Here is a 26,097-nt window from a genome sequence, read left to right on the forward strand (position 1 = left end):
TTTCTTAAATTCCTGTTTGATTGCTGTCATTTCCTTCAGGCTGGATATGGCAGCAATACGTGGCAGGATCAATTAACCATTATTAGTTTATGCTGTGATTGCCGGACGAGCTGATTGTATATTAATGCAGCTTGATGACTGGAGTCTGGCTGAAGCTCTTGCGTATTGAGCCAACTCTTCATAGAAAAAAACCCAAAAACATAAACTTTTGTTTTTTGTTAGCAATGAAGCAAAGGGAAGAAAGAGGAGGAAAATGGGGGTGGGAAAGGGGGGATGGAGGCTTTACTAAAACAAAACTTTTGGAGCGCTCCCTTCATTCTTTAGATCAGTGTAACCACAAATAAAAGCCGGTGGTGCTGTAGGGCTCGTTCTGGCCATGAGCCGTCGCTGTCCTCTCCTGGCTCCTCCACCGTTCTAACGGTGAATTCGTGTTTCGGTGGTCAGCCACTGAGCTCCTGGCTGCATCTTGACATGAAGAGAGACCATTGAGGTGGTCAGCATTAGCATTCAGCTGAAGCAGGCATGACAAACAGGTTGGGTTTCAATCAGCAAACATGTTCTTACTGGATCTTTTCAAATGGGCTCAACTCGGTCCTTTTATTGCGTCTCTAATGAGTGTTGGGGGAAAAAAAAAAGAGGTCGAAGAGCATTTAGTGTACGCTTCCTCTGTAACAGTTTATGGCCTGCATTGTAAAAAGGAAAAGTGTAAGAAGAAAGGGAATGCTTTGGCAGCTGGTGTGTCAGAAAAGGGCTAAAAACGAGCCAAAAAATAAATTTTCTATAGTTAATTAAAACCTTGTTTAGCATTAAATCAAGAATTTTTATTTTTTATAAAAGGTCAGTTTATGACCTAAAAGTGACCAATTGAAATTTTGGACTGAAAACCTGTTCTCACTGCCATGTTCTCAAAAACCTGAATACTTTGACAACTTTGTGAAATTTTGTAATCTCATTAATTGTGAAACATTTGAGCTCCTCTGGTGCTCAGTGACCTTGTGGTTCCTCTTAGACCTGGAGATTTATTAACTGGTTCACTGTTGTCAGTTTTAACATAAATTTAGGATTTATGTTATGTGTGATATTTTATTTTACTGTCTTATAAAATGTTTTATGTTGTTAAAGACATATCTGTGGGCGTGCATTGCAAATGTGCTATGAGGATTAATGTCATATTGTTTAATATTTGCTTATACTTAACACTTGTCTCAATAAAACAATAAAGAAGAGGAAAAAGATGGAGACACCTGAAAGGTGGGGCTATTCAAGGAACCGTTACTCTTTTAAAAACAAAACAAAAAACCCAACAACTCCTTCAATTATGAGTTAAAGGAAGACATACTGTAATTCTCCTAATTCATTTTATGCTTAGCTCAAAATCCAACCCACCCGCCGAGTTCCTCAGGAGTCATCATCCATTATATGCGTGTCGGTCGGTAAAAGTACCGCCAGCGCTCACATCACGGTCCCTAGGCTTGCAATTAAAAAGAAATCGGTCGATAGACTAATTTTCTTTGCTGGCTCTATGGAATATTTGGAAAAGTACCTTAATGCTGTTATTGTATAGATGACACTGCATGAGACAGCAGCTTTGTTGATACTGTGCAAATAAGCCCTTTTCAACTTTTATCAACATCTCACACACCTTCCTGGAAAAGACCGCCTCCACCACCATCAGCTTTTCTGCTGATGTCATAACCTGCAGAGGAAACAAACACACACACGCGCACCCCCCCGACACACACACACACAAAAAACCAACAACATTGAGACCCGGTTTGGAACTGGATGACTTACTAACACATCACCGAGTTTTACCTCGGTGATGTGTTAGTAAATTTCATGTACTTTGTAATTGATAGAAAAAAAGTTCTTTAGACAAAAAAGAAAAAAATATGCAGATTCAGGGTTTTCATATAGTTTCGGTACTTTGATACAACAATGTATTTTCATTATCAGTCTGGGACTCTGCAACTTAACTGACTTATTTTAATGTGCTGTGCAATTTACAGTGAAAAATCTGTAAAACAATGCAGAGTAAATCATATTTAACAATTTACGCTACAAAGCAATTTAGTTACATAAGAGAAAGTGTTGGACACCACAGTTTATGTTGTATTGTATATGCAAAGTATTTTGCAACTTATAAAACAATAGCCTCTTAAGCAAAAGAGAAAAATGTGTTTATTCAAGTTTTATGTCATTTTGTGAAATAAAACTAATTTAAAAAAACAACTCCGGTAAGGGCAAATTATTACAGTGATTTTACATTATTTCCATGCACTTCACAATTTTTCAGAAAAAAATTGGACAACAAACAAACAAAAAAATTCTCTTTCACAATATGCTGTAACTTTAAAGCGTCACATTTTCTGCTCATTTGTCTCAGAGGCACACGAGGTGATGTAACGACCTACGTCAAAAAATGTCCCTGGACTAGAAGTTCATGTTTTGTGTGGCCGGTTCATTTTTCCGGCCTACGCTGAGCGTTCTGTCGGGGCGAAAACTGCGTGACTTATGCATGAGAAGGGAGCTCTAATTAGGACCCAGATTTGGATGAGTTCATGGCTGCAGGAGCTTCTATTGCAGTCCGCTAATTCATGTTGCTGACATTGTTCTCGTGATTTCACTTCGCAACAACACTACGCCCTAATAAAGGATCGGCTGTTATTGAAAGGCATGAGAAAACACAACATGCCGCCTTTGTGTTCATTATCTTTTTTTGTTGCAATTGTCGTGAGTCAGACTGCTCGCTTTTGCAAGTAATCAGTGTGACGGGAAAAACAGGGAGGACTGTGGACGCCAGCTTCCTAATCTTACGGTTTTTTCTCCTCTTTGTCTTGTGGAGGAATTTATAAAAGCATAATAAAGACACGAGGAAAGGTTGCTCCTATTAGAGCTCGTCTAGACCGGTGGAGGTGCCAGCGATTACAACACGTTCCCTTGTCAAGCTGACAATTGCAGGGCACGGTGGCGGAGGCTGCACGATTAGAGCTCCTGCACTGTAACCGTGCCAGTTATCCAGACTGGTGTCACTGGATGGATTATTTATAAGCAGAGGGCATCCAGAGGTGAATGTGACGGAGGGGAGAAGGAGCACTGAATCCTTTTCTTTCCTCTTGCTCTTTTTACACATGGCCATCCCCCTCCCTACTCGTCTGCCATGTATACACAGACTCTTATCTGCGACCCACAGCTCCACTCGTGCTGCACACACAGAGGACCACTGAGTGGAGGACAGTCAGAGTGAAGAGCAGAGTGTCACAGGACAGCAGGCAACCCCTCCCACTCCCCATAACATACTCACAAAAACACTCTCATATGCACAATGGAGGAAAAAACGAGGAGGGAGTGAAGCTACTCTTAAATCTTTGGAAATTGTGAACAAAAAACAATGCGAACCCAGAGGGAGGGGGGATGGGAGTAATTCTTTTTTGATGGACAGTAAAAGCGCACTGTCATCCATGACTATAATTTATCCAAGTAGAATCATGCAACCATAATCTTCAAAAATCTATTATTATAAAATATATTGTCTTTTGTTTTTACATAACCTTACAGTCTTAAGGTCGACTTTTGTCAACAGCTTTTCTTTGTTAGAAATGTTGTGCTTCATGGCGTATGTTTTCCTTCCGTTTTGCAATGATTTTAAAGTTATTTATTTTCTAAAGTCATAAGATGTTGCAACAATTTGACATATTTGAGACATTCTATCCACCTTATACCTCTAGCCATGTGTCACTATCAGTATGATTGGTATGCTGTGTTCACTGGTCAAAATAAAACAGGATTTTTGAGTTTCTGAACTGGTCCGATAAAGCTAAAAATCGGCCACTTTCCATCACCAACATTTCACCACTGTACCTCCGGTTTGGAGAATGTCTGGTAAATTCTCGAAGATTGTAACTACGGAGAAGTCACGCTAACGTGTTAGTTTGAAGAGTAAACACATAAAAACACTTTCTACCATTTTCCTTTGCCACTGGAGGGAATCGTGCAGCCAAGAAGCGTGGGCTGTCTGAGTCGTAGCAACCCTTGAACTGTGTCCAAGCAGCTTCCCGGCAGTGAAGAGATGATTTTCTTATGCAAAGTGATAATCTTGTTATCCCAAATCCAGAGAGCTTCCAAACATCAGCGGGTCCTTAAATGACTTCGCTGAGTAATGTCATATTGAAGAGATTTATTTTCCCCTGCCAGCATTTGTTTTCAGTGATACGCTCTGCTTTTCTTCCCCACTGTGGTTCTAACTGGGTCACCTGTTCTGTGTTCAGAGCCATGATCACAGTGTGGGACTTGGCCAGGAGACATGAGATGACTCAGGTCTTTGCTCAGACTGTTCTCATTGTGAGGCGGAGCACACGCTGCCGTTCAATAGGCCACCTGACTGTGGCCATGTGCTCGCTGCTAAACACAAGTGACTCGTTGGGCTTACATGGACACCCTGTTCCAGACGAGAATGTCAGTGGCAGACGGCCTGCAGTTACTGCTCACATGCAGAGATGTAATACTGTTTTGGATATTAACAAAAAACCCCCCCAAGAAATCCAAAAAAAGCTTAAAATTCATATGTTTATGGAGTGTCATTAAAGGTTTCTAAGACCATATTCATGACTTTGGTAGTCTAGTAAACCACAGTGAAGAGTGAAAACATGGAACAGGGGTGAAAATTGCTCCAGGAGAGCCTCAAAGGGAGATCACAAAAGAACCCAGAGCAACATCTGAAGCACTGACTTACCTCAGTCAGAGACAAACCAGCAAAGAGACTGGCTAAAAAAAAAAAGGGGGGGGGGACTCAAGCTGGTACAGCTAAAACTAACACTGCATTTCAGAAAAAATAGCATCATAATAATAACAGTAAAACAGTAGATGTAGTATAATAGTCTGGTCCTGCTAGGGTGCATTGACGAAAATCCTGCAGAAAAAAATCCCACAAGTAGTTTGTGACATTAAGCTAAATCACTCTTGGGTGACGCGGGTGGACAATAACCCAAAGCTGACCTCTGAATGACTCAGAAACCCTCTAGTGTGTGTAAATTTGACTTTTCTACTGAAAAATATATATCTTTTAATTCCCCTCAAGTATAGGACACGTAAATAACTGATTGCCACAGTTTGCTAATTTGTGTCAGTGTCAGAAGAAATCTGTTAGGAAAGCAAATCCTTTTTCACAGCGCTGCATAGTAACAAGATTGGGTTTCTAACATTTAGAGTAAGAGCCTACCCTGACAGCAAAATTCTTCTCAAACGATATAAGAGCCAAATAAAAGGCGATTATTATTTTACACATAAATGCACCCAAATGAAATGACTGCTGAGCCTGCAGGGCCAAAAGTAAGAGTGAGGCCTCCTGATGGGTATGCATGAATATGCATGCGGCTGCTTAAAAGCACGACACGCACTAATACAGTGTGTCAGTCGATTGGTTCACGAAGCTGAGCTTTGTCGTGTCGGCTTTAAACTTTGGAGGCGGTGTCTCTTGTTTGAACTCCTCGGTCCTAAAGTGCCTCTGGAGAGATTTCAGAGATCTCTGATCTTCTTATACGAGGAGCGATATTTTGTGTTGAATACATTTGCTCACACGCCGCTTAATTACTTATTTATCAGTAAGATCATAGGGTGTCTGGAATCCTGCTCACCCTGGAAATGTGATATTTCATTTGGGATTCACTGAGCTGGAGTTACTGTAATGGTGCAGTTAGTAATAAGTTAGAAAAGTAAACAACTCAGCGCCTGCCATGTGCTTCAATGATTCTTAAAGCTCCATTTAACGTCTCCTTCCGATTCTCTCGTAGTGCTTCAGACGTAGCAGGCAGTGCGTCTCCGTGCCAGTGCTGTTTCGCAAGAGGCAAGGGATTCGTTTCTCTTTTTTCATGTTCTGAAATGAGTTTTCATCCTATTCACTTCTGCCTAGCAGGGAATTATTGAAATATAAAACAGAGGCAAGCAAACCTCCGCAGGGCTTGGTGTGTATTGAACTTAAAAACTGGTCAACACTGCTCTTGGCGAACAGGGCCGCTGCCGGATTGAAGAAATGGCATAACGAGGAGCCACAAAGGATTCGTCAAGTTAAAATATTCCTCAGAGCGTGAGCAGATCAGGACGCTGCTCTCTGTTCAACTAAAACTGCAAGGTTTCCATTCAAATCTACAAGTGAGGCAGTGCGGCGGGTTCCAGTTTATATAGGAAATAAACCGAAAGGGCAATGTTTATTTTGAGTCCTAATCAGATTCAAAAGAGCAGCATTCCCTGCAGTCAAACGCACCTTGATTAGACTATTAGCCTACTAAGTTTATTTGCAATGGCAAATTTTCCCTCATATCTGCTTGAAGGGCATTATTTTTTTTCTTGCTTTGCTTGTACTACGTAAGTAATAAGTATAAGATGCAATTGTTACATTACAAACACCTTCCTGAACATTTTACATGAATTTTAAGTGATTAGCCAACAGAAATGAGTGTATATTTGTAAAGAGGCGGGGGAATGACATGGGACTTTCATTATTTATCTATTTAAATCTGTATAGATTGAAAGCTGTATGGGATGATACACCAGTGACTGGAACATGACTAGAGCTACATACATGACAGTTCTTGAAGCACACCTGTTACAGACTGCTAAACACTTGGGATTGCAACGCTAAACAGAAAGCCGTAGTGAAGCTCTTATGTTACAATGAACTTGTCGAAATCCAGACTAAAAATGTGGCAATATTTGAAAACTTGTTCTTATAGACGCCTTCCGTCGTTCAGGTCGACTGCTTTTGAGTTATTTACCAAGAAGAAAGAGCCGAAATTTCAGTGTCTGGATGTGTAAGTGTGGTGGAGGCATTTACGCTAGTAACACATTGAACCAGGGAGTTTAAATACAAATGCACACTACACTTGTTTTTGTTTAGTTTCATATTTCTGTATTGCTTAGTTTGGGGATTTTATAAAATTCCATTGAGACACATTGATGTTTGTGTAAGGTGACAAAAAAGGGGCAAAAGTACTTCTGCGCTTCGCTTTCAGCAGGTTTCTCTTTCATATCTTTCATTCTGTCTCATTCTGCTACATCCGCCCACACAGCTTCCCTTTCCCTGATTTGCTGGCTTTCAATGGGAAGAAGAAAAAAAGCTGGACTGTTTGTTTGTGTGTCAAACCGCATCAGGGGGATGTACAGAATAAAGGTGTTACTCACACACACGTAAGGCTGGTAAATGTCCCTGTTAAAGACTCGTCTGCTCAAACGGCGCCTGCAGTCTGTTCAAACAGTCCTCTGAGCGGATAATGAAGACAGCGCAGCCCAACGCTGAGATGTTGCCTGTGAAGAGGAAAAGAACGCTGCGTTCAGGCAGCTGGCAAAAGGCAGCATTTTCTGACACAAAGCTTTATTTCTCGGAAATAATTATCACTCTGCAGTTCTCCTTCCTGTTAGTTGTTGAGAGGAGATATTAAGGTACTGAAATACACCGGAGCGAAAAGAAAGAAAGGAAAAATGTCAAATTGTCTAAGCACATAGTAACGAAAACACGAGTCCTGGGTCACGTTGTGTGACCTTGTTTGGAAACGAACTGTCAGAGCTATTTTTTTCCACTCCACAAAGAAAAAAAAACGCTGGGTCTCTGGGCTCTAGATTGCCACGAGACATGGAAACATTTATTATGTTGCACTTGCTCCGGGTTTCCGTTGTTTCATTTCAGAGCGGGGTGTGTGTGTGCGTGTGTGAACTCTGTTGTATCAGAAATGTGGCAGTTGCCATCGGGAATGCAGCCATATTGGTGATCAATTCTCATGAATACTGCATAAAGCTGAGGATATAGATGCAACCTGCAAAGATAAAAAAATGTTTATCTCTTGCTCAACAACAAAGAAAATGTGCAACAAAATCTCATTAATTGAGTTAATCATGTCATCTATATCCTATAAGAATGCCTGTGCAGAGTTTATTCTTTTTGATGTAAATGAATTTTGAAACATATTGCATACAGTTCTTGTAAAGAAGAAATTTAAGCTATTTGCCTTTATGTTATGATTTAAAAAAAAAAATCATAATAACTTGAAGTTTTCGTTTCCAGACATATTTCATCTTGTCTCTCCGCATCAAGTTTCCCTCTTTACATTCCGTTTTGTTCAGCGAGCATGAAATTTGTCCCATTTAACAATGCTCTCCCACGTCTTTCAGGATGCAACATCTCTGCAAGCGCCGCAAAACAACCTACTGACCCGTCCTTTAATAGCTGCTAACTCTATTAAAGGTGCCGCTTTAAGTGAGCAGCAGATTCCAACTCGCATTCCGGGTTCATCTCTATTGTGCTGAGCATTGTGATGTGCTATAACCCTGAAGGGGAAAATCAATTGTTGACCTGTCCTAAAAAGTACATCATTATGAGCACGACTTATATCAGTCATTGTAAGGCCGGTCTGACCTATAAGTAAAGGAACAGGTCAAAGGAGGTCAGAGCAAAGGGTGGCTAGCTTTTTAAATTAGCCTAAATGTGGCATCTGGAGACGAGACATGAGTCAGACTGTTGCAGACTAAACCAAGCAGAAGGAGCTTCATGGTTTCAAAGCCTTTTAGCTCTTGCACATTCTTGTCATGTTCACAACCAAAAACTGAATTTATGGCGCTATGATATCAGGAACTAGAAAATTTATGAAGAAATTTAAACAGGGCCTGCCAAAGTGTGCCCTTTGTTTGGAACCAAACGTTCCGATGCTAAAAATTAGCATCAATGCTAAAGTAAACTACGATGTACTCAATAGCATGTGGGCTAATAAATAAACAAAACATATAAACAAAATAGCTAAAAAGCTTATTTTAGGGAAAATAACACATTAGCTATGTTTGTGCTAATGTTAATGCACTGCCTTCTGATTTTTACTTTTGCAAAAGTGTTTATTTCGTGGCACTTGGTTACCAGAAAATGCGTTCATCTCTTAGCAACAGATTAACAACAAATATTGTTATTGTTCAAAAAACACAAGATTTCTTCTGCTCTTTTGAAATACTACTTATCTTACACTATTTACTACTACTACTTAACAAGAACTGTACAATTGGTGAATTTGGCAGATTTTAAATTTTTGTCGTCGGTGGTAAATACATTATAATACAGACATTCAACACAAAAGTAAAAATCTGATTTATACTTTGTGGCAGTTCGTTACCAGTAAAATAACAAAACAAATCGCTAATTTCTTAACAACAAATTAACAACAGGTAATATTATTGTTTGCAAACCATAAGCTATTCTGAAATACTGCTTGTCTGCTTAGACACAAGAAATTTACAGCTGGTAAATTTAGCAAAAGTAAAAATCAGATGTTTACTTCGTGGCACTTGGGTACCAGAAAATGCGCTCATCTCTCAGCAACAGATTAACAACAAATATTGTTGTTGTTCAAAAAACATAAGATTTCTTTTGCTTTTTTGAAATGCTACTTTATGGGGCCTGCCAGAGTGATGCATGGAGGGCACCTGTTGTTCTCTCAGTAGAATGTCCCTTTATTTTTCTGCCACTACCGTTAATGCGGCTCATATTGCTGCGTGCCCGCCCACAAAAGTATCAAAACGTGCTGCTTGATCCCAAGAAGGATGCTATTATTTTATTGGGAATCAGAGTTACCATGGCAACGTAAATAGCGAAAAATGAGTGAAATTTCCAAAATCATCAATCACTCAACCAATGTTCGTCCTGTCGAAAGATTCATCCTCTCAAGCTGAATCTTTGCAGCTCCTCCAGAGCTGCCATTGTCCTCTGGACTGCTTTACTGAATTTTTTTTGTTTTGTTTTGTTTTGCGTGTCAGTTTTTGTGCATCTCTTGGCAGGTTTGCAGTTGTGCGACACCCTGTGCTATTATGGTTCTTGATCTTCATGATGCTTTTTTATTTACAATCTCCAGAGGTCTTCGTAGATAAGCTAAATGAGTTTGTGGATTTTATTTATGAGCATCAGAGTAAAGGTGGGAAGGAAACAAATGCCTGTCACAATTTTCAGAACTTTACTTACAAATCTAAAAACTATTCACACTACATTGTGTTGTTCTGTCACCCAGTTTCCTCATAAAATATTCTGAAGTTTGCGGGTTACAAAATGTGACTGGGACTGTACGGAGATCTTTAGTGAGTTGTTTGATCCAAAACAAGGGTGTTGTTCACTTGTGATTTTTAAAATCATACCATGCTCTTCTGAATGACATTGATATGCAACCAAACTACTCGCACAACCTGCTGTTGTAGCCCTTTTTGTTGCTTACCGTTTCACGATGGCTGGCAGATAAACCTCTGGACATCATTCAGCTCTAAATCAACAACCAGTTGGACAGGGCAGACAGCAGATGACAGAAAAAGATGGACCAGCTTCCTGAGGGGGGAAGGAGAAGATGCAGAAAGTCCAGAGAGACTCCAAACTCCCATTATCTATGCCTTGATGACTCCTCTGGTGCGGAAATCAATACTGGCTCTGGGGGCACATGCCTCGGCAAGATGACACCGTTTCCAAAATATCCATTGTGGACGAAAGGATGGAAAATCAGTATAAAGAGAGATAACGGAAAAAGTAAAGGATATAACGAGTGACAGATATGTGCCACATTTTTCTATTTCAACTTCATCCTTTTTGTTTTTTTCTGGCAGAGTTTATACTCCAATATTTCCAGCTGTGGAAACACAACTTTCATCCTTACTTGTTTTTTTTATTTTTATTTTTTATGTGCAGCTCATTCCCATGTCAGTATCTTTGTGTTCTCCCAGGTCACTGCTGCTCTTTAAGTCAATATCTTATTATCACTCTTCATGTCTCTGTAAACACTCATATGTCGCCCCCTCCCCCTCTTGCTGTTCCCATGCTTTCTTTCATCCTCCTGTTTCTTCTGCGTTTTGTGAGGTCACAGCTGGGAAGCCCTGTGATTTGACAGCCCCGTGTTTACATGAACTTGCATTAGTGTGTGCGCGTATGTGCAAACGTGACAGAAGGGCGCAGGATGCCATGGCAGAGGCTGCTAACAGTTTATCCTCAGGCACGCTCGTGTGGAGAGAAATGCAGCTGATCTGAACGCCGTCGACACAACGCTAAGGAGACTGCAGGTGCTTGTGGGCGTGTTCACCTCAGGTTTGTAGCAGCTTTAGTTTGGTGTGTGTGTGTGTGTGTGTGTGTGTGTGTGTGTGTGTGTGTGTGTGTGTGTGTGTGTGTGTGTGTGTGTGTGTGTGTGTGTGTGTGTGTGTGTGTGTGTGTGTGTGTGTGCAGAGAGCAGCCAGAGTTGAGGGGAAAGTTGAGAAGTTTGTTTGCTGTTCTGCGGTTATTGTCGGCGTGTATGTTTGTGTGTTTCGCTCCACTCAGCCCTGCTGGCTCTGGGATTCTGTCCTCTGCAGAGAGAGAAGCTCATTATCTGTTCCAGAATGAAGCATCCTACCTAAAACTGCAGAGCTGCACATTCGGAGGAAGGATAAACCTACTGAAGCATTATGTGTGTCCAGCTGCAGCTGTGTAAATTGTTCGCTCTCAGAAAATGTCAAAATTGTATCGCAGTGTCTGTAATCAAATGACTCATCTCGAGTCAGCCTGCAAAAACTTGCTTCAAGTCTTGGCACGATTTTATTTATTTTTTCTTGTGTTGGGTTGAGCTTTGAGATTGAAAAATTCAGGGATTTTAGCCTGGTTGAAAGCTCATTTAGACCCTTAGTTATGAATCACTGAAATCCATTTTAGAGAAAGACATTTTCACCACATTACCTAAGACACACAAAGGAAGCAGAAAAAAACAAAACAAACTCAAACAGAGCAATTTTACAGAGGCGAAGAATCTAAAGACAAAAATATATTGAAGTTGAATTTTAGAGATCGGCCAAGTCAAAGTCCTGAACATAATCCTGGTTTCTGAGCAAGAACCCAACATTCATGAAGGAAACCTATAAAGCCTGATGGCTGAAAGTGTTCTGTATGAAGCAATGTACAGCTGACCAACTAAAGTTTATTTAGATGATGTTTCTAGTGGAATAAATGATTGGGGGTTGCTGATATCTAAGCTTCAATAACTTAGATGTCTGATTTGTGCATGTTGGATGAAAGATTTTCAAACTTCCTTTGCCAAGGCAGAGTCGTGCCTTCCAGCCTGTTTAACGGTGAAGCCAGTGTGATATGAATGGATGAATGTACCTGCCTCTCTTACCAGCAGTGGTATTGTGACAAAGTGAACGTGATTGTTAATGTCAGCAACTCGCCCAGCCAACTTTCTGAAGCGTCAGTTGTTACTGACCTTCCATTAACATGGACTTCAGAATCAGAACGATGAATATACATCATACGATTCAGGAGCGTTTAATGCTCTTAACTGTTTGGAAAACAGGAAGAGCTTTCTCAGAACTGCTTAGCTGTAATTAGAGCGATATTCCACAACCACAGGACTATTTTGTTTTCGTAAAAAGTTTAATGACAGTTGCTAAACCTGAAACTACTTGGCTATTGATTTCTTGAATTATTTTCACTTGACCGCATAATTACACATTTGGAGTAAGTGGAATCGGGGAAACATTTTAAACGGATTTCTCAGGGACGCTTGTGAATGGAAGGAAGTCGGCATTTGTGAGAGACTGAGAGGAATATGGAGATGTCCCTCTCTTACGACCAACAAACAACTTAATCACCATGCCTTTCTTGAGAGAGCATCATTTCACACTCGTCTAGGCACAGCAACATTTCTACTCCACTGTTTTCACAGAGACTTAAAATCTAATTACTCTAAACACTCATCATTGATCATTGAAGCAGATTTGCATTGTGATGCGTTTTGAAGAATGATACAACAAACCGTGATATGTCCAGCCTTAAAGCCTTCATCCCCCCACACTTCTGTCTTTGCGCTAATCATTTGCCATGTTGTTCAGCCAGCTGTGCAGAGGTTGGAGACGAACAAGGCTTTGTACTCTCCCTTCCCCCTTTATGTGGCCCTTCAGGGTGGCTGTAACCACACTCGGCCTCCAGCTGGACATCACGTCTCCAACCCACCTCACAATGTATGCAACAGCAGTATCTAGATTGATATTGAATATTTTGTTGCCACACATTGCTAATAGTTAGTGAAATTGGTGAAAAATTACCTGTAATTTTGTCTGTTATCTTTTCTTTTGGCACCTCTTTTCTAAAAACAAGTCTCCCAACGGGAGCTAAATGCCGTTCAGGGTGCCTGCTTTTACCGAAACCTCTCAGCACAGCCCACATGAATATGCACACAAGAGCTCTTTTGGGCGCCTTGGGTGCAATTTGGTCTCTTCTCTTAAGTCAAACCCTCGGCTCATTGTGCCTCTGCTCTCTTCAGCTGACTCACTGAGCAGTAATAAAAGGCTGAAGGAACAATCGGCTCGACACTATCAAGAGCCATTTACTCTTCTCTTAATCAACGCATTTCAAGAAAGTTTTTTCTTTATATACTTTTATTTGGAAAAACAAAAGAAAGCAAAAGGAAAAACATGTTTTTTATATAAAGTGATGTAAATATTAATGAAAGGTAAAAGAAGGAGGAATGAAGCCGTTTTTGTAAGTGTTACTCATAAACATGAGTCACTGGGTGCTTTTTATGTTCCTCATTTTTTATGCATCCAGCCACCTTATTATGCTGCTGATGTGGAGAATCGTATCAAGCATGATCAAAGCGAACAGAAACCGTGAGTTTGGCAGGTTTGAGAAGGCAACAGCACAAATCAGAAATTAGACGAGACGCTGACGGCATCACCAGAGCTACTTCCTGCTTCTTATGTGGAATTAGTTTGGAGTAATTTGCAAAGTTGTCTGCATGATCAGTCATCTGCCGATTATAATGAGCAGAAAAAAAAAAAAAACCCTCAAGAAAACTGATTTTTAAATTACTATTCTATTCCTAATTTCACTCCTCAGTCACAATTAGAATACTATTAGTCTATTGAACTAAAAAACATGAAGACACAAGAAACATGTCTTTTGCATTAAGTGGTTGTCAGCCTTTCCAAAGGAAGTAGTTGACTGAAACACCTGTTTTTAAATTAATAAAAAAACAAAAAACATCTTCAGCTTTGATATGTTGGAGCTTCAGCTGAAGCGTCTTTTCTTTCTTTGGGAAAACAGTTTTTTGTTTTTGTTTTACTTTTCATCAAATACGGCTGATTAAGACGCACCTACAATTACAAACATGTAAACAGAGGTCAGACTGACCATAGTGTAACTGTACTGCAGCTCTTACTTCAAATTAAAACAAGAGATCTAAGTTTTTACTTTAGGATTAGAGGAGTTGTGCTGAGTCAGAAATCCTGAATACCTCAGGAAGAAGTAAAATGAAAAATAAAGCCAGTTATTCTCTCATGCTCTATCCTTACACGCTTTGACCCGCTACTTGCTGTTAGCTTCCTGAGCTTTTGCTTTGGTTTTGATTAGCCAGGAAGCTCATAGTCTATGAATAACAGCAGAGTGCCTGATAAAAGGGATAATTTTCTACTTCTTTGCATAATTCTGCTGCCTGCTTGATCTAAGTTGAAGCCATCAGATTAGATTTGTTCCCGAGCACCAACTGCAAATCTCTTGACCTCATCCATTAGCCTAAATGACTCAAAGGTTAAGTGCGGACATTTGGAGGCGGCTGTTTTTATTGAGTACATCCTGGCATCAGTCCAGTCTTTACTTCCTCACAAAAATGCTCTTCCCGTAACCTCTTAATGTCTGCTGATATTATTTGAAATCACTTTGTGGTGAATGACCAATGACTCTAAATCCTCACCTAAAAATGTTATTAACTTCTCACATTCTGTCGGTTTTACATGATGTAATCAGGCGTCATCGGTGTATCAAGGCCAGTTAGGTTTCCTGTCTTCCATGGTTGCAATGACAATTAGAAAAGAGCTGTGAACTTCACTGTCTTAATATACATCCAGATCTTACTTACTTCCCCCATCCTTAATCTGTGCTGCACCTATTCAGCATCTTCTTTGTTTCTGCAGCCCAGAGGCTCCCAAACAGAGTGGAAGCCTCCTGCATCTGATTCCCTGCCATAGACTCAGTAAACACCCCCCCCAAAAAACCAAACACCTTTCACCTGGGAATAACTGAATAAAATCATATTTTGCTGTTTACTCCTGGGTAACTCATGCTGAGAAGCTTTACACATGCCGTCCTCCTTGTTTTCCGCTGTTCTCATCCTCTTGCATGTGGAGAAAGTGCTGCACGACTTGACGAACTTTTCAGGGAGCTGCAGTGTTTACTGTAAGTTTAACAGCAGCCTTTCTCCAAGCCTGGATATGGGCCAAAGCTGACGTCAATTCAGACCCAGTCTGAGGAAAATACTGATGGAAAAACTTGGAGGAGACAGCCAAGTGAGAAGAGACCTGAATGTAAAGCAGCACACTTATATAAAACTGGTCGTTTTGATATTCAGGGAAGTTCAGCTTATGAACAGTCCGGTTTAGTTTTGTGCGCAAATTATCTATTTGAACCGGAAGAAAGACAATTGGTGACAAGATATCTCACACAAGTCATGGTGTAAAACTATGGAACAAGTTAAATGAGGAGTTAAAACAAAGTCAAAATTTAACACAATTTAAAAGGAAATATAAGGAGGTTAGTTTTGCAAGATATAGAAAAATGGGTGAGAGTTAGCACCAATGTGTACAGTATATGTAAATTGAGGCCAACACTTATGAGTGTGTGTGGGTATGGAGGTATGGATGCATATATTTAGATATATGTAAACCCAGATAAAATTGAAAATTAATAAATCTATTTTTTTAATTTATAATTTAATAATGAGAGTCCATCTGAAAATATTACATGAGTTTATGGGGTAGGAGTTCATAAATTTCTTACTTCTTCCTACTCCTTTTCGAACATGTTCAGATTATTGTGGTTGCAAAAATCTTTTGTCTTTTGCATTCCTTGTTCATGTGTCTGATTTTATACTTCTATCATGTTCGAAATAAATAAATTAAGAAATTAATTAATGATAATAGAGAGGATGAGACCTAATGTTTGACTTATTGCTTTCTGTGCAAATTCCTCCTTTGGCAAAAATCCTTAGCAAATCTTTAGCATCTTTAGCAGACTTTAGCCATGCACTGAGTGAGATACCTCCTCAGAAATGAACAATAAAGCTACATGTGTTTTAGGCAAACTGATATAGCAGCGCAAAACATAAAAACGCAAAAAAGCCCAAACAGCAACCCCTTCCAATAACCCCTTGTTATTGACGGATTGCCAATAACAAGGCAATCCGTGTGAAATTCTAAGTAACATCTGACGGTTGTTAATTTCAAGGGAATTGCTTCTTAATTTTGGATAAATATGTCTTCTACTATTTTAGTTCAAGCAAGCTCAGAGACAACTGAATGATTTTTTTAATACCCTTGCATTAAATATTCTTTTGTATTTTAGAGTGCGAGAAATTCAGCCTGCTTAAACAACTCTTGTACAACGATACCATATTATGCTTCTTATCAATGGAGGAACTCTGCTGGACAGAAGGTTTTTATGCAACATAAGCCCTCTTTGCAGAAATAAGGGTGATGACGATATAGCTGATAATATGGGCTTAAGTCTAGGATGAAGGGGAGAGATGGTGAGAGTGGAGAAACCGTGTATGTGCCCCCTGTGTTTTCAATTTGGTTGGGGGTGTCCCTGGGTGTGTGTGTGTATGAGTAGGACAGAAGGACTTAAGAGATTAAACCTCGGCCACAGCGAGACGACCCCTCTCTGGGGCATTCTCACTGCAGGGAGGCTCGCTTACTGGTGTCCTATTTGCATGGCTCCCTGTCCTGCTCAGGGAATTGGCCTTTTTCCTTTCCCATCGTCCCTCCCTCCTGCTTTGCACCTTGAGAGATTGCTCCCATCCAGCAGCACGGCTTTTTTTTCTTAGGCAGACAATAGAGAGGAGTATTTAGGACACTTGGCAGGGTCGGCGTATTGGAGGGGATGGAGGACACGGGCCGCTAAGGGCCTTTGCATGGTTTCCACGTCCATCTGCGCGAGACCGCCGGGACTTTGCCGATGCAAATTCACTTTAGCTGTTTTGGGTCAGGACCTCACAAGAGTCTCTGTTTGGTGATGACGAAGAAAAACTCTGATGATACATAGAGTCTTGCTGGACTATTCACACCCTCAATCTTTTTTTTGGAAGAATCACAAGGAACACAGCAGACAGGTCATGGATAAAGCTTTGGAGAGGTTTTAAACAAAGTTTGGTTATCAAACAAAAATCTTAAGCTTTTAAAAACCAAACAAAATGTGTTCAATTTGTTAAATCAGAAACAAAAGTTAACGAATTTAGAATATTACATCAGACCAATAGGAAAACATTTAGAATGGCAAAAAACACACTTAATGCCTGATTAAAAGCTGTTATTTTGATTAACTCTGCATAATTGATTAAATATGACCCTACAATCTGGTTCTACAAAGTATTGACTCTGGGGTCTGAACATTAATTTGTGATTTTCAGATTTTTATTTGAAAAAGCTATCAAAGACTTTGGCTAATTTCCATTTCACAATTGTTCACTTGTTGCTCAGCCAAGAAAATCCATCAAAAACATATTGTGTCACAATTCTTGTGTGTTTAGATTTTGATTTTTGTTTGTATGTCATCATTTCTATGGAGGGTTTCTTATCTTTCATAGTTTTTTTCTAATATTGTGCAAATGTCCCTATTTTTATTATTGTTTTTGAAGGTGTTGCCATAGTAGTTCGTACCTTTATATTTTGTTTCTTAACTTATTCTTGTGTTATGTTTCTTGTATATTTGTGTTTTTTTCTCTTAAACTATTGTCTATTGGCTTCCCATTTTGAATTCTTGATTCCTTGAGTCCCAGTTCGATTCCTTTTGTAATAATTAGTCTCTCTGCCTCAGTTTTGTCTGCTTCTTCCCTGCCATAGCTGTATCACACTTGTCACTTTCCACCCCTGCCTGATTATTTAGGCTCCTGATTTGTCATTCTTCTTGGCTGGATTCTCCTGTTTCATGCTCCACGCTCCTTGTTTACGCTGAGAAAAGACCTGGAAGTCTTCTTTTTATTAAACTTCCTAATATGCATCCTTCGAGGTGGCTGTTTGCGTCTTGGCTCTGCTTCAACCAAGTTCACTGGAGTTTGTAATGTGACAAAGTGCGAATAAGCTAAATTGAATTTGTTGTTTTCCAGGACGTTTTTGGACTCAATTAGTAATAAACGGTGCAAATTAGGACCATAACAAATCCTATTTCATAGTATCATCCTTAAAAACACAAACAACCATTTCCTTTTTTTTTATTCTGGCTTTCTCTTTATTGACCCCTTCATATTCAGCACACAAAGTCTGCTAAAACTAATACGATTGGTCAATAATAACCTTGATATTTACCTCTTATTATTCACATTTAGTTGGTCAAAATAGTTCATGTTTGCATTAATGAATATAACAGTCTTCATGTTTCAAAGTGAAGTCGTGACACACACATTTTTTGTCTTATTACTAGAAAATTTGGTCTGGTTAATCTGTGATGTAGGACTTATACACTCTAATCTAGTAAGGAGGATAAAGAGAAAAGCCATTAAACCTTTCAATTAAATGCATACCGTTGTTGCTACCCAACAAAGCGTGGTGCATAAATAACGTAGATTGTCTATCTATCTAAAACCTGACTGTGTGTAAAATCGGTGGTTATTGATTGTTGTTTTTTTTTTTGCGTGTGTGTAAATCTAGCTGCGTTAATTGGATCCCTTCAGCTTCCTGTTTCGTCAGTGCAGCTTTGCCTTTAAGAGTGAGCTGAACTCTGTCGTCTAGTAATAACTGATTTATGGGAGTTTACCGTAATGGTTATTGAGGACCGTGACATAAAGGTTTCAAAGCATGTTATTGGTTTTTCTGAGGAAACATCTTCCTTAAAGTCTTTATTAGCCAGATGTGAAAGGATGTCATTACTCAGAGCCCTCTTCTCCTGATTGAGAGCAAGTTTTTTTTTTCCAGACCTTTGACCTTTATGATACAATAGATCATACCTAATGTGACGCACTTTAAATAGCTTGACGCACATGTGGTGCATTTTGCTGAGCAGGATCATGTGGGTAAGTGTAAATCAGTCTTCCCTTTCTGCGCTGTGATAGAATAAAAAGGGTTTCTCCTGTGAAAAATGATTATTACCTGCAGGAGAAATTGTGTAGCGTTTGCAAAATGAAATGAAAGCTTTTCAGATCACCTCACATTTAGTTATGTGCGGTACTCTTTTTGGGAATGTGGGAATTTGAAAATTGAAGAAATATTTCAAATATTCTTACTTGATGAATTGTGTACCCCTCTTGTCGGTTTGTTTAGTTAGAAAAGCTGACATATTTTCTGATTTAATAATTGTCTTTAATTTTAAGGCTGGATGTCCTTGTTTTGTTTCTTAGTTTTAGAAAGTGGAGAGAAAAAAAGCAAGTGATATTGACATAGACAGATAAATTATTGCAGAGTTTATTGTTGTAATTTAAAAAAAATGAATTTTCACTGTAGCGATAAACCAATGTTTTAAATTTTTTTTTGCAAACCCCCCCAAAAATGTGTGGCTGGAATCGGTACATTTTCTGTTTAACTACGTTTCCACTGTGGAGTTTATTAGAGCATGGAGTTATCATAGTACAAAACATTCCCCACCAATATTAAGAAAAAATATTTTCACTTTATATCATTTTTAATAAGATTATATAGGTATTTCTAATAAAGATCAGAGAAATATAACCAATTCAAGTGTAACTTTGTTTTCATTACATTAATTAGTGCTAATGTTCCTTATATTCAGGTGTAGAATTAATTGGGAAAACGATGTGAGCAAAAAACCGGTCAATACAAAAGCTTCCCTGCTGTGTATTGCTGATAAGTTTGCATAAATGTTTTAGTGTGATTAGTCTAGACTACCAGTAACTACTGGTTCTGACTAGTTTCTGCTGCTGCTGTCAGCCACAGTCTGGGTCCACCCATTTACCTGCTTTTGAGTTAGCCATGTTAGCTGCTAATTTCTTTACCACTTATGGAAAGGTAATTCATGGGGCTATTGCTAATCATTTTAGTAGAAGCCTCTACTAATCAGAGCATCAGCATCTAAATAAACTGAGTTAAGTGCAATTATTATGTGATGTAATCTTTTCACTAAGTTGATTTATTGTGGCTCCCTAGCTATCTTGTTGCTTGCCAAGAAAAAGGTTACGGCAATAACAATTTTTCAGAATGAGTGCTTGGCATCAAGCTTTTACGCTCGGTTACAGACACCGCCTGGTTTAAAGCTTAATGACATGCATGCAGAGGACCCAGCTTTGCTGTTCATGGACTGAATGACTGAGGTCATTGATATTCAAACCAGCTGAGGGTAGTGAAGCATTGTGGCCCTGGGCATGGCGTTAACAGCAGGGGTTTGGATAAATAGCTTATTTTAGTGTAGCTCCTTCTAGCAGGTGAAATGCAGAGAAAATGAGGCAGAAGGAAGTAGGAGGAGGAGGAGGAGATGGGCGAACCACTGAGCAATAACTGGGTGGTTTTGAGAATGATTACATCATGAATAACATTGATTTTGAAGCAGTGGGGAATATTTGCGGTAGATGTAATATCTTTTAGTTGAGACAGTTGCGCTACTAAATCCTTCAACATATCGAAACAAATCAGGGGCTGTGTTAGTAATCATATCCTGTGTGCTGCAATATCAGAGAGGTATGTACTTACAGCTGCATATGTAGTTTAGTAACTCATGTATCAAGCATGATTTGTGTATGAATTACAGGGAGCAAGAAAAACAAAAATCTATATTTCAGTTTGTAATACGTATTGCAGAAGTGCATGTTTTTACTCCCATCCCTGCTGCTTTCTTAACTGGAAAAGAACATTTTAAATCACTAATGCTCACCATGCTGTTACTATTCATCATAATATAACTTAAAACCTTAAAGTTACTGCAGTGTGAAGGTGCGTTATTTAAAATTAAACTGACTTTCTCCATCATGAAGAACAAGGAAGAGCTGTAGAGATCCACGGCTCAGGATGGACGTTTAGCTGTGGGCTTTACAAACCTGACCGTCATGGTACAATGCAAAGAGAAAAGCCTTTTAGAAGCAACAGCAAACTTAGAAGAAGGTACTCGGATCACATACAACCAAAATGTAACTTTTATGCATACATATAAACTTCACATCGTCCCTAAACACACTATGCACACATTAACAACTGGTAGTGGGAGCATCATGCTGTTGGAAGCTCCAATAGACTGATTTAGACCAAATAATATCTTAACTGATATGTGAAACTTTTAAAGGAAAAAAATCTGACTTTGTGTATGTAAGGATAATCACACGCCTATCGTCTTGAAATACATATTTTTATATGTTTTAATATGATATCTTTTGGACACACAATGCCATTTAAGGCAAACCTAATTTCTGATGGCATCTAAATAACATACAAGTACCTTTAGTTATGCATACAGGCAAGGTCTCTAATGTAATAAAATGTGTACATAAATATGTTTTTGCTGCAAGAAAAAAAATAGCTGGTTAGTTTAGGTCATTTTCTTTTTTTTCTGAACTGCTCAACAATTTCCTGTCTATGCAGCTCAGATTATTTTTCAAGTGTTGTGTCTGTCCTGGTTTCAATGCTTTGTTCACTGTCCAATAGGCTAAGGTAACTGATGTGCATATCCTGTTCTTTACTGAATCACAGTGTTTTGGGAGATAAACATTACTTCCTGTAGAGTGTTTAGTCTTATTTCCCCTGGATACAGATCATCTTGGCTGCATGTTTCAGAGCAGGGAGTTCAAGTGACTAGCAGGCTGAGTGTGGCCTTTTTTGAAGCTGAAGATCAATAGTTTTTGCCATAAATAATTAATTATTTGTGGGAAAATAGGATTGATTCAGCATCAGTAAGGAATCCATCACAGCTAGTGTCTCATTCTGGAACATATGTACTCATATCAAGTGTATGAGGTCATGTTGGGTGAAATGGGTTTTGTTTCTCCCTCTGTCTTCATTTAGCAAAACAATGGGACAAAATACATTTCTCAGTGTTTTTGACATTTTTGAATGAGAATATACTGGAAACTAATAAGCTGTCATTCTCTTTAACATTGATGAAATCACTGTTTCTCCAAACAGATCATGTCAGACTCAATATATCTCTGTTTCATCTTAATTTCATCCCAGTCAATGCTGTTCTTTATCTTTGCTTCCAGTATGTTTGTCTAATGACATTGTCGGCTGAAATCTAAAAATAAATAATGTAATTTTATGAGCAGGCCCTATAGTCTGCAATGTCCTCCCTGTTTCAGTAACGCATGGCTCTGTATAATGCTGCTTGTAGCGCTAATTCAGTTTAAAAAGAAATTCCACATTGACCAGTTGTCCCAGTTACCTGCTTTCCTAGTTACCAGAGGAAGTAGGTAACCAGGGAAATGCATGTCCGGTGTTTTTTCTGAGAAAAAGATTAGAGGATCAATAATGCTCACAATAAGTAAATTAGAGCCTGGGGCCTGCCACAAAGCTGAACACGAAGACATGGAGCTGACTGCAATGATGAGGGAAAATAGGAAGGTTTGATTATTGACGTGCAGATGCAAGATGAAAGTATTTTAAAGAAATTATTTGCATTCAGACACAAAAGAGCATCATGGAAATAATTAAATTGTTTAATCAAATACCAATATGCTCACGATCAGTAAAGTGTATTTTTCATTTAGTAATGAGACTTTTAAATCATGCATTTTTTAAAATGTAAGAATTTTTAATTGCTGAATTTTAATTGCTTGATTACCGAATGTCTATTACAACACATGGGCCACCTCTTCTTGCTTCTTTTTTTCCCAAGCTTTATTTAAAATTATAATCCTAAGTTTTAATGCACATGGGCTTTATGTCTGCCCTTTGTTCTGTTCATGCATCTAAAAGCATAGTTGTGAAAACAATGCTTTTATATCTTTGCTCTCTGAGTCTCTGCTTCAAACCAGGGGCTCCAATGTCATAGAAGGATGGAGAAAGAGACGAATTGATGGATTGAGTTTTCCTCCGTAGTACGAAGCCCCAAATCTAATCTGTCATGGATTTAAAGTTCTTGATTTGCCGTCTTGTCTCCAAATGCCACCTGTAGTCATGACATGAGGAAAGCAACAATTTATAATGTTTTTTTTATCTCCCAAAACTAAAGCTTCTTCTTATATTGTTCATTTTGAAATAGAACACAACAAAAGTCACTTTTTTTGGACTCCTTGTGACGTGGATGAAGTGGAAGGGGGATGGTGTGGTTAGATTGACATTTTGGCAATATTTTAAAATCCAGACCCCTTATATTTCAGAATGATTAAAAAAACCCATTTCTAGCCACTTAGTTATGCTGTTCCCACCGGAATGAACACTGGAAGGCCTTTAGGAAACTTGTAGTCATAAAACAATCACTAATGACACTATCGATCCTCAGACTGCAGTAAAATTGTAAAATTAGCTCCCAAAGGCTTCTTCTGTCGGTAACACGTACAAAGCTTTCAGAGCAGTGAGGCTGAGCTTTGAAAGTGACGTAAGGACACAGAAGAACATTAAAATTCAGGGGGCAAAGTAAAGCTCAGGGTACATAGCCTGACAAAACCTTTGCTAAAATCAAGCTAACAGCAGTAATAGCTCTGCCGTCATCATGGGTATGATTTATGAAGAGAAGAAATGGCCTTGTTGAGGGGCTTTCATGTCCAGGGCCTGTAATACCTGGTGATAGATGGAGTATTTCCATCCCAGGTATTCAGGCCACTAAGTAAGCACAGAGGAAGTGCAAGGCGGCATTAATACTGATTGTATAGACATGCTATCTACTGGCCTGATGTGTTATCACTTATCAATCCAGTGACCATACTTAATGGCATAGATGGGATTGATTCCTTCAACGCTCCAACACTTTAATGGCGCTTCTTTTGTTTGCCCATAATTTCTTTAGAGTGGGGCCATTTAGGATTCACGAGAGACAGAAATAATAGCTACAGTGAGGCTATTTTTAAATAGATGACCAGCTCACCATTTGGCAGTCTTTCTACATCCATAGCATTTTTTTCTTCTTCAGATTAAAATGAATTTTTGCATAGTATCATTGCTGGCTACAAAAGCGTCCCCCACCCCTGCAGCCACCAAACTGCTGCTTTTGAAAGGTTGGTTGCTAAGATACAGCCCCTCGTAGAGATGAAATCCCCACTGTATGGCTGTCTTACAGCTGTACAGCTTAGCCGTTACTCTATGTTCAGCATGGCGGACCCGTGGTGTGGGTTACGGTGTGTCTGCCTGTGTGCAGCTTATGCTGCAGTTCTGCTGCTGGTGTTATGCAAACTGCCAATTACACGTGCTCCCCTTCTTGTAATCTATTGTTGGCAAAATGACTCTATTTTTCCTGAGAGCTCTGAGATCTCACTCCTTCTGTCACACCTCTAAATCTCTCCCAGCTGACGCCTCAAAGGCGCTCATGGAGAATCAATAGTTTTTGCCTCATGTTCAATTACACTCCAATCAGAAGTCGCCAATCCAGCATGAGCGGGGGGAACGAATGGACAGGTGCGGCGTTACTGATCTGATGCTCAGCGCTCAGAAACCAGAAAATAGCTAAATGTGAGTCTGACAACAGGCTGGTGAGAAAAATAGATGTTCAGATTGGGGTTTCTGACACGGACAGAAATCGCTCCGCAAACGAGAAAGCCGAGATGGAGTCGTTAAGGTTTGGAAAACGCATCTGCGTTGACTCTCAGGCTTTCATTTTCTGGTTAATTTCCCCTGAGATTTTGTTAAGAGGATGTTGGGTTGAAAAAAAAGTTCATGAATATGACTTTAAAGTTTTGGCCTGTCTGCCAGGTACTTTTTGCACCTCTGCTGCTGAAGCAGTAGAGATTATTATTTCAGTCTAAATATCTATATCTGAGCTTTAATTATATATCTTTCAGAAATGAGCTTTTTTAAAGCAAGCAGTCTGCCCTAATGCATTCAGTTTTACAGTTAATGTTGTTAATGCACCATGAACAACTATTATTCATTTTCTTGCTCTTCTGTTTTATCATTTCAGTGAACTATTCAATTCTCACCATATACATTTGATAAAAAAAAAAAAGCTAATAGTTTCACTGTGTTAGAATATTAGCATGAAGGCAGAAAACAAAAATGCATGCAGCGGACCCAAAATTATTCTGCCACAGACGTGGCAGATTAAGATTTTACATTATTTTTATTCAATCAAGAAGTTTCTGATAGGAAATGAGATTGAAATCTCCAAAAAGATAATAATGCAATGTAATAAGTGAATCAGTTATATAAAAACAATTTTCTATCTCTTTTCACTTAAACATTACAAACGGCGTGTCAAATCAGTCATACCATTTTAAGTAATCACGGAAAAATGTTTTCATTGTCATCACAGCAATCAAATCATTCTTCTTAGAATAGCTGAGCAGGTTTTTGTAATTTTCCACTGGTATGACAATGTATGTTTCACATTTCTTTGAGGTTGGAAGGTCTCCTTACCATCACCCTAATGATTAGGGTGATGGAGATGGAATCTGTGGAGAAAGTTAAAGAAAACGATTATGGTCTAATCATTTTCTTTAACTTTCTCCACAGATTCTCTATAAGATTCAAGTCAGGACTCTGGCTAGATAAGTCCAAAACTTTACTGTCATTTTAAGACAGAGAACAAATATTAGTAAAATTGAAAAATGATTAAAACCTAGATTTGTTATGAATAGTTTTGGACTTAGCTGTGGCATGATTTAAGTGGTTTTATTTAAAAGACTAAAGTAAACGTTAGTTGAATTGTTGCTAAAATAACATTAAATATTCATTATGTTACCTAAATCATCTATGTATTGTTGCTTAGAGTTTGATACGTACCGCAGATTACAAATAAATGTACTCTATATTAGTTTTTGTTTTCAAATGCTTAGTGCGTAGTGTCTTACTTTAGCTCAATATCATGGCTGTCCATATATTAAGAAAAGGAAAATCTGTCAGATTTGTCTTTCTTGTGAGGAAAAGTGTAGGAGGCTTCTTTCAGTCAGCTGTCCAGCAGTCAGCAGAGATGGTTTGAGTGAAAGTGGTGCTAAGCCCAGAAACCCTTTGGTACACTAGGCACTTTTTTATGTCATTTCAATAAAAGGACTTTCA

At 38.9% G+C, this 26,097-nt stretch overlaps 1 protein-coding gene across 3 annotated transcripts in view; it reads left to right on the forward strand.

Annotated features, from left to right (window-relative positions):
• The window catches only part of LOC102237329 (contactin-1a-like), a 70,900-nt gene that overhangs the window by 10,019 nt on the left and 34,784 nt on the right, over positions 1–26,097 (forward strand). The window contains exon 1 of one of the 3 annotated variants that reach the window (XM_023352722.1): positions 10,992–11,089. The exons of the other annotated variants lie outside the window; for them this stretch is intronic. The gene's annotated coding sequence lies outside the window, so the exon portion shown is untranslated. Of the gene's footprint in view, positions 1–10,991; positions 11,090–26,097 lie in introns of those variants that run through there. 3 annotated transcript variants of the gene reach the window in all.

This window comes from Xiphophorus maculatus, chromosome 2, assembly GCF_002775205.1.
Source record: "Xiphophorus maculatus strain JP 163 A chromosome 2, X_maculatus-5.0-male, whole genome shotgun sequence".
Taxonomy (NCBI): Eukaryota; Metazoa; Chordata; class Actinopteri; order Cyprinodontiformes; family Poeciliidae; genus Xiphophorus; species Xiphophorus maculatus.